Consider the following 9,208-nt stretch of genomic DNA (forward strand, 5'->3'; position numbering starts at 1 on the left):
AGGGGAGCAGCACATCCATCCAGAGCTCTGCGTGACGTGACACTCACATCCGAGGTGCCCTCACGGTCACGGCCAGCGGTGGGCATCTGGGCTCCGGCGCCAGGTCTGGGCTGGGATGTAGACATGGGAGCCGTCATTCCAGAGATGGGGGTTTAAAGTGTGCATGAGACTAAAGGAAGAGGTCCAAGGACTGAGCCCTGTGCACCCCAACATTCTAACTACACACTCCACAACATTCTAGCTCATGCACCCCGACATTCTAACTACATGCACCCCGACATTCTAACTGCACTCACCCCCATATTCTAGGTAACTCACCCGAACATTCTAACTATACTCACCCCGATATTCTAGCTGCACTCACCCTGACATTCTAACTAGACACTCCCCAACATTCTAGCTCATGCACCCCGACATTCTAACTACATGTATCCCGACATTCTAACTGCACTCACCCCAATATTCTAACTATACATTCCCCAACATTCTAGCTCATGCACCCCGACATTCCAACTGCGCTCACCCCAACATTCTAGGTAACTCACCCCAATATTCTAACCACACATTCCCCAACATTCTAGCTACATGCACCCTGACATTCTAACTACATGCACCCCGACATTCTAACTGCACTAACCCCGATATTCTAGCTGCACACCCCCCAACATTCTAATTACATGTACCCCTATATTCTAGCTGCACTCACCCCAACATTCTACTTTTTTAAAAAAGAAAATGGAATTTATTTAAGGAAAAGTGGACGGGGGGTGGGACTATCCAAAGCGAAGGGCTGCACAGCACTGGGCCAAAGGGTACTGGGTCCAGGATGGCAGCAAAAATACACCCGGGACAGTGACACAAGGACGGGCCCAGAAGCAGCAGCAGGAGAGCGTAGGCGGGGCTGCTCTAGCTCCCTGAGAGGTCCGAGGAAAGGGCCTTGGAGACGGGTTCAGGGGTTGGCCTGGGGCGAGCTACCGCTGCCCATGGCTCCCCTGGTTGCAAGTCTCATGGGGTCCCTTAGAGGTTGGGGGGTACGTGCCTGTGGGGGGATGGCACAGACATGCTCATTGGAGGGGGAGTGTGCCTCACCCCGACATTCTAACTGCACACACCCTGACATTCTAACTACATGCATCCCAATATTCTAGCTGCACTCACCCCCACATTCTAACCCTGAGAATTTACCCCAAGGAGACAGGCCAGTGTGACAAGACAGGAGAATGTGTAGAAACAAAAGGAAGACACACCAAGACTGGAGCCCTTGTTTAGTTGGCACAGTCCCCCACACGGAAAGGGCTGAGCGGGCGTGCCACAAGTGGCCACCCCCCTACCAGCTGAGGACGTCCGGGTTATTCCCAGGGTGGGCAATTATGAATAACGCCGCTCTGGACTATCGGCATTCGTGTTCAGGTTTTGTGTGAGCACACATTTTTACTTCTCTAGGGTAAGTACCTAGAACTGGACCACGAGGTCGTATGGCAAGCACATGATTAACTTTCTCGGAAACTGCCAAGCTGTCTTCTAGGGGGGCTGTGCCATTTGCATTCGCATCAGCAGTGATGAGCATTCCCATTGCCCGAATCCTTGCCAACATTTGGCACGGTCGGGGTTTTGGTTGTTATATATTTGTTTTTAATTTTAGCCATTCTGGTGGATGGGTACTGCTTACAGCCTTTTAAAAGTTTATGACTGGCCTTGGCTGGTGTGTTCAGTGGTTAGAGTGTTGGCCCATGCCCCCAAAGGGTCATAGGTTCAATTCCCAGTCAAGGGCACATATCCTGTAGGCTCGATCCCAGTGGGCTTGTGCGGGAGGCAGCCAATCCATGTGTCTCTCTCACATCAATCTCTCTCCCTCTTTCTCTCTCCCCTCCTGCTCTCCCCTCCACGCTCTCTAAAAATGGGAAAAAATACCCTCGGGTGAGGATTAACAATAACAAAACGCTTATGACTGTATCAAAACATCACATTGTACACGTTTAATCCATACAATTTTTATTTCTCAACTAGAGGCCTGGTGCACAAAATTTGTGCACTGAGGGGCGGGGGGTGGTCCCTCAGTCCAGCCTGTGCCCTCTCACAGTCCAGGAACCCATGCTCCTTACCACCCACCTGCTTGCTGCTCATTGCTGCTCAGATCGCTGCTCTTTAGCGCTGCCCCAGAAGCAAGAGAGGCTCCTGCCACTGCTGCTGGGCTCTCCAGCTGTGAGCCCAGCTTCTGACTGAGCAGCACTCGCCCTGTGGGAGCACACTGACCACCAGGGGGCAGCACCTGCATTGAGCGTCTGCCCCCTGGTGGTCAGTGAGCATCATAGTGACCAGTCATAAAGGTCGCTTAGGCTTTTATATATATAGATTATAGCTCAATAAAGTTGGGGGGGGGGGAGTCTATGAATGTAAAGAAATAGGGGCCCTTAGTAGGAAATCTTTTGTAAACTCACAATCATGTGAGCACCCACTATGTGTCAGGCAGTGTCCTAATCCTCCCAAAGTCCTTCGGGGAAGGCACCCATGCTCACATCCCCGCTCTGCTGTGGGCACTGAGCAGTCACCCAGCCTCTCTGAGCCTCCAGGTAGTTATTGTAAACAGAGGAAATGCCCCTTGTGGGAAAGCGAACAAGGTAACTAGGGAAGGCTCCCCGCCCCCAGGAGGGGCTGAACCGCCTGGAGTCCTTAGCTACAGTAGTCCTTCATGGAGCTGCACTTCTGGATAGTGTGTTCCAGCAGCTAGTGTGGCTGCTTCTACCTTCAGGGTGTCCCAAATGGAGCCTTTCTTCACCCCTCACACCCCTCACAGACCACCCCTCTGTGCAAGCCACCATCATCTCGCTCCCCTCCCTCTTCCCCCTCCCGCTCCTGCTCACCACATCCCCCCCTTCTCCCCTCCCCACCCTTCTCCTCCTCACCCCTTCCTTCCCTCTTCCCCTCCCCCGCCCCCTCCCTCTCCTTCTCTTGATTGCAAGAGCTGCTCTCCCTGCTTCTCCACTCGCCCCCTGGTGGTCCTTCTGCAAACAGCCCCAAGGAGTTCTTTTCAGCCCCGCCATGTGGCTCCGTTTGCTGAGTAGGGTCCCATGCACCAGAGATCAGGCGCAGGTTAGGCACATGCCCGGGTTGCAGGCTGGATCCCCTGTAGGAGGCATGCAGGAGACAGTGGATCGATGTTTCTCTCTCATCGCTCTTTCTATCTCTCTCTCTTCTCTCTTTGAAAAATATCACTACAAACATATTTTTAAAAATAAAGGAGTTCTTTAAAAATTTTTTTTAAATTTTATTGATTTCAGAGAGGAAGGGAGAGGGAGAGAGAGATAGAAACATCAATGATGAGAGTGAATCATTGATCAGCTGCCTCCTGCACACCCCCTACTGGGGATGGAGTCCAAAACCCGGGCATGTGCCCTTGACCGGAATGGAACCCGGGACCCTTCAGTCTGTAGGCCAGCGCTCTATCCACTGAGCCAAGCCGGCCAGGGCTAAAGGAGTTCTTTTCTACCTGACACCCCAATCCAGGATCCTGGTCCCAACCCTCCAGGGGCATCAGTTAAAACTCCACCTGATCCTCCTTCCCATGGTCCTCCAGGCCTTTTGGGATCTGGCCCCCGGCTGCCTGTCGGAGCTCACCCCTTCCCTTGCCCATCCGCCTCTCTCAGGACACTCCCCTCAGAACCTTGGCACCTGCTGTTCCTTCAGCCTAGAAACTCTTCGCCCAGAAATCCACATGGCACCCCCTCCCCTCACGCATGTCTCTGCCCCAACGCCCCTCCTTGGCGGGGCTCCCTGTCCACCTGCCTACCTAGCACACCATGCCCTCTGTTCCCTGCCCCCGCTGCACTTTCTCAGTGTCTCACGGTCATCATCCAGCTTCATCTAGCTTGTTTATATGATCAGTGTCTGTCTCCTCCACCAAAGCATGGAAGTTCCCAGAGGACAAAGCCGATGTCTGCTCGCTGCCACTGTCCCCAGCCTCTGCCCCCCCCCCCTCCCTCCCCCCGTTCGCGTCACTAGAGTTCTGACACCGATGGGTGGATTGCGTGGCTCAGACTCAGCAAGGCGGTCACCTTGTTCTTACCCACCAATGGCTACATCGATGAGGTCATGGGATGCTCATGCCTGCCCGCCCCCAGCACTGCCCCTCACGCCCATCAGGAGGTTGTTAATTTTTGCCAGCGCACCACTGGGCTGGGGCTGGCACGCTGAGGAAATGAAGTCAGGCCAGCTCAGCTCACCTGTCCGCATCTTGAGTTCCATCCAGGCCATGAGCCTTTCCCTCTCATTTCTCCCCCATGGGCCTCACGTTCTGTCTGGACCAGCACCCCTAGGCCCATGCAAACCGTGGGCTCCTGCAGGTGGCAGGCCAAGGTAGGGGTGAGGCACCTGCCTACTGGAGCTCCTGCCTGACCCTGGCCTCTGCCTCGTCACCCCCTCCTGTTGTCCCTGGCTGGGCAGGAGCCGTGCGTGGACGTGCTGCGGCCGTTTCTGCCTCTGGGCCGTCCTCCTCACCCGCTTCTCTGCATGGTTCTCCTTTCTCCTCTTTGCCATTCTCCTCGCGTCTCCCTTTGTCTCTGGGAATAACGACAAAAGCCAACTTTTGATGAGCACTTCCGGTGTGCTTTCCACGTGTCAGCCCATCTCTTCCTCACACCGGCTCCGTCGTCCAGGTGAGACTAGGGAGGCACCGAGATCCGGCGACTGGCCCGGAACCAGCCGCTGGCAAGCGGGGAAGTCAGGGCTGGCTGGACGCCCGAGGCCGATGGCCTCTCTGGGAAGCAGCGAGAAGCACATGGGACTTGGAACCGCGCGTCTCGGGTTTGAGTCCTGGCTCTGCCACCTCCTTGTGACTTCGCTCTCCAGGCCTCAGCTTCCTTCCTCATTCATGCAGCGGGGTGACCAGCACGTGCCCATTCGCCAGGGTTTTACAGGTCAGACGACATAATGGACCGGCAAGGGCTCTGAAAATGGCAACATGCTGAGCAAGTGAGTATTAGTAAACGGTTTCGTTCTCCCGTTTTCATTTCCTCTCTTGCCTCTCAGAGGGTTCTTGGTCAGCCTCAGCGGTGCCAGGACGCGCAGCGGGCAGCAGGCTCCCGGTCGCCGAGGCTCCCTGGGACTTCTCCTCCGTCCTCCGCTGGGCTCTGATTTGTCAAGCTCTCGGGGACACGGGCCACCTCTACCCTCCGTCACTGTGGTTATGCCCAGACCCAGGGGGCGGAGGCTCTCCAGGCAGTGCATCCTGGTCTGACGTTATTTTTCTTTTGAAAACACTATTTTTAATATATTTAATTTTTTTTCATGAAAAGACATCACTTGCTGCCAGAACACACAGTAATATTTAATCTGTGGGTTCATAAACATTTAGGCTCTAATTCAAACATGATGTAAGCCGCTTTAAAATCTTTTTGCTAACGAATCATATTTTATGTTATATAGTTAACTTAGAAAGAATTAAGCATTTTATGTTACTTGTTAAATGGTGAAAAGATGGCTGCTTTCCTTGATTTATTATAAATATTAAATGTAGTAATAAAATCTTATTTCATACCAAGAAAAGACACCATTTTCTTGAAAGTACAACGTGTGACGAAGTGCATGTCTACGGTTTGATGGCTTTCCACGTGTGTTCACCCACGTGACCACCTCAGACCCAGGCCCAGAACGCTCCAGCACCCTGGGCAACCTTGAGCCCCCACAGCACTGACTGACTCCAAAGTACGAGGGTAACCCCACCCCTCCCCCATCCTGCTGTCAGACACCCCTGCTTCTCTCCCAAGAGTCATTATTACTGGTTTCTTATAGATACTTCTAAGGAAAGGAGATAGTACACACACTCACACCCTCCCCCCCCCCCGCCCCTCCGCCCCCGCCCCATGCATGATGTTATAGTCTATATTTTTCTCCCCCTTTTACACAACAGGTACTGAACTATGCAGCTGTTGTACACCTTGTGTTTTTTTTTCCATGTAATACACCTTACAACACTAGAATAATTTAAGTAGCTATCAAGTTAATATCTTTACCATAAAGCTGTTCCTTACAAAAAACTTGGTTTATAAAAAAAAAAAATCCAAATGTTATTACCAAAATAATTCTATGTTCAGCCTTGCAGACCCCTTCGGCAGCAGGTTCTACTACTACATCAAAAAAATTCAGTTCAATTAGGGAAACGTGATTCATGAAATTGTTTGACACCCAATAAAGCATCCTGTGAGATTCTGTCTTACTGGTATTATCTTTTTCTTTTGTAGCTCTTTTTAACATTTATTTTTAGAGAGAGGGAAACATCAGTTTGTTGTTCCACTTATTTATACATTCATTGGTTGCTTCTTGTATGTGCCCTGATGGATCAAGCCCACAACCTGGGCATATTGGGACGATGTTCTAATCAACTGAGCTACCCGGCCAGGGCCTTCCTCTTATAGCTCTTATCAATAACAACATCCCGGGTTTATACCCTCAATAACGCATGAGCTCTCGATGACAGGTGTGAGAGAACCCCCCCCAAAAAAGTGACTAAAATTGGGAGCATAAACTGTAGAATTTCTCAAAGGCCTAAAATACTGGCGCTTATTAAGTTGCGGTAAATAAAAGGGAAGAGAAATATTTTGTACTTTCAGGCAGATTATGCAGTTTTTCTGGGAAATTGGTCAAGAGAAGGAACTTCCCCAAAAGGAGGGCGGGCCCTGCCAGAGGGCAATTAGGAGGGCTGGGCTGGGTCGTGAGTTCCTGGAAGCAGGGAGGGGCCGGCCAGGAGCAGGACGCTGGAAGGTAATCCAAATCAAAGTCCTCAGATGCGTCAGCAAGGCCAAAGGGCATAGCATAAACAGGGCCCCAAACCAGACACAGCCAGTGACCAGGCTGTGGGCCGAGCTGGATGAGAATGGAGTTAGGAGCAAGCGGGGAGGCACCAGGCCAAGAGTAAAGCCGAAGTTCATTGGTCTCTGGGTGCGTGAGTGGGGCGTGCTGACCCAGCACTTGGACTCCGTACACCATCCTAAGATTGTGACAGCCATGACCTCCGACAGAATTACCCCCACCCTTGGTCCTTGGCAGTGGACTCTGCTGTTCCTACTGCCACAAGGTGGCATCTATGCCACCTCCCCTGGAGTCTGCGTTGGCTTTGTGACTTGCTCTGACCAATAGGATGTGGTAGGAGTGATGGTGCCCACCTTCTGAGGCTGGGCTCCCTTTCAGAATGTTTCTATCATCAAGTAAAGAAGCCCAGCGTGGAAGACTGGAGGAGAGGAAGCCTAGGCCCCCCAACCACGCCACGCTGCCAACGGACTGCAGCTGCACGCATAAGACAAGCAGAGGAACTCACAGAACCGAAAGAGGTAATAGATTGTTGTAAGTCATTAAATTTGGGGATGGTTGTTACACAGCAACAGATAACTGACACATTGCTCTACCCTATACATTTACAAAGGGTCTTTCATGTTGGGCAAGCTCAGAATTGTGAGACCCAAAGTTACAAATGTCTTATGTGTTAATTTAGTACATTCTCAGAACCCCTTCACAGATACTAAGTTAATCGTCATGACAATACAGTGAGGAAGAGGAAGAGGGAATGTGGCGTAGCTCCCTTACACAGATGGGGAAACTGAGGCACAGAAAGATATGTGACGTCCCCAAAATTGATCAGCAAGTCAGTAGGGATGCTACTATGGACTGAATTGTATCCCCCCAAATTCATATATTGAAGCCCTAACACACACACACACACACACACACACACACACACACACACCCGTGCTACTATATTTGGAGACAGGGCCCTTAAAGAGCTAATAGTTAAATGAGGTCATAAGAGTAGGCCTTAACCTAAGAGGACATGCACAGGTAAAAGGCCATGTAAGGAAGCACACAGTAAGAAGGCGGCTGTCTGCAAGCCAAGGAGAGAGGCCTCAGGAGAAACCACACCTGTCCGCACCTGGATTTCCAGGCTCCTATGAGAAAACACATTTCTGTTGTTAAAGCCACCCCATGTGTGGTCTTGCATTATGGCAGCCCCAGCAAACAAATACAGATGCCGAGCCCTGACCGGTGTGGCTCAGTGGATAGAGCGTCCGCCTGCGGACTGAAAGGTCCCAGGTTCGATTCCGGTCAAGGGCATGTGCCTGGGTTGCGGGCACATCCCCAGTGGGAGGTGTGCAGGAGGCAGCTGATCGATGTTTCTCTCTCAACGATGTTTCTAGCTCTCTATCCCTCTCCCTTCCTCTCTGTAAAAAAATCAATAAAATATATTTTTTAAAAAATACAGATGCCAATAGTCAAATTTAGGTCTTCTACTTTCTTAGAAAGAATTTTCTTAAGACAATAAGATACCATTTCTTGCAGAACAAGTTGGCAAAGATTTTTTTTTTTTTTTTTTTTTGGCAAAGATTTTTGGAAGATAAACTCGGTAGCCGCGAGGGTGTGGAGAGATGGGCTTCCTCAGCCACCACAGGCGGGAGTCTGAATGGGTACACCTTTCTAGAGGGAATTTGGTAAGCATATCAAAGGTCTTAACAGTGTGCTTACCACCATTGTCTCCTAAGGGCAAAAGACTGAAAATGGCCCATGGCAGGCTGTATTTTCTAAAGATGGAAGCAGCAATAGGTCCCATTTCCCATGCTCTTCTTGCAAGGTGATGTTGGCCCTCCTCCACTGGGAGGTGGGGTCTATTCCCTCCCCTGGAACCTGGACAGACCAATAGAATACAGTGGAAGCCAAGGCACGTGACTCCCAAGGCTAGCTGCCACCCCGGCCCCCTGGACAGCCCACGCTGTGGGATCCAGCCTCCTGCTGTGAGGACGCTGAGCAGCTCTGCGAGGTCCGTGTGGAGTGAACCGAGGCCCCAGCCCACGGCCAGCACCACATGCCAGCTCCACGAGTGAGGGATTAAAAACCATCCTCCAGGCCCAGGTGACTGCAGGCCCAGAGGCCCCAGGTGAGAACTGCCCAGCTGACTCCTACTCAAATTTCCGACCAACAGAAACCGTAGAAAAAAGTACATTTCTATTGTTCTGTCAACTGCGTTTCAGGGTAAATCGTTATATAGCCATATCTAATATACAACCTATATGTCCATCAATAGGGAACTATTTAAGTATATTACAGTCTGTGCATATAATGAAACACTGGGCAGCTGTTTTTAAAAATACTTTTAAAAAATCACACATTTTTATTGATTGATTGATTTTAGAGAGAGAGAGAAAGAGAGAGAGAGAGAGAATGCATC

Source organism: Myotis nattereri, assembly GCF_964212035.1.
Source record: "Myotis nattereri genome assembly, chromosome: 6".
NCBI lineage: Eukaryota > Metazoa > Chordata > Mammalia > Chiroptera > Vespertilionidae > Myotis > Myotis nattereri.